Consider the following 326-nt stretch of genomic DNA (forward strand, 5'->3'; position numbering starts at 1 on the left):
TGACATAAATGGCGTATTTGAAGGCGTATTTTAATCTATCTGTTATACAAAACCTAAATAAAATCTCCTTCGGATCTGCCCAGCATTAATTAGCTCTAAAGATAATAGTATATACTATAGAAGATACACATAAATAATGCAAGAAGGATACATTTTTGACAGGTTTTTTTTTTTGAAAGAGTGATTGTGCATACGGCGGCGGCTGTGCTTTGTTATGCGCACGCATTTTAGTCAAGGGGCGAAACGCGACGGCGCATTGAGACAACGGGCGGCGGCGTCGCGCCAGCAACTTGGATCAATAGATGTTCTGACGTCAGTGGACGGGC

This window comes from Galleria mellonella, unplaced genomic scaffold (assembly GCF_026898425.1).
Source record: "Galleria mellonella isolate WM207_F2 unplaced genomic scaffold, CSIRO_AGI_GalMel_v1 utg38, whole genome shotgun sequence".
Classification (NCBI taxonomy): Eukaryota; Metazoa; Arthropoda; class Insecta; order Lepidoptera; family Pyralidae; genus Galleria; species Galleria mellonella.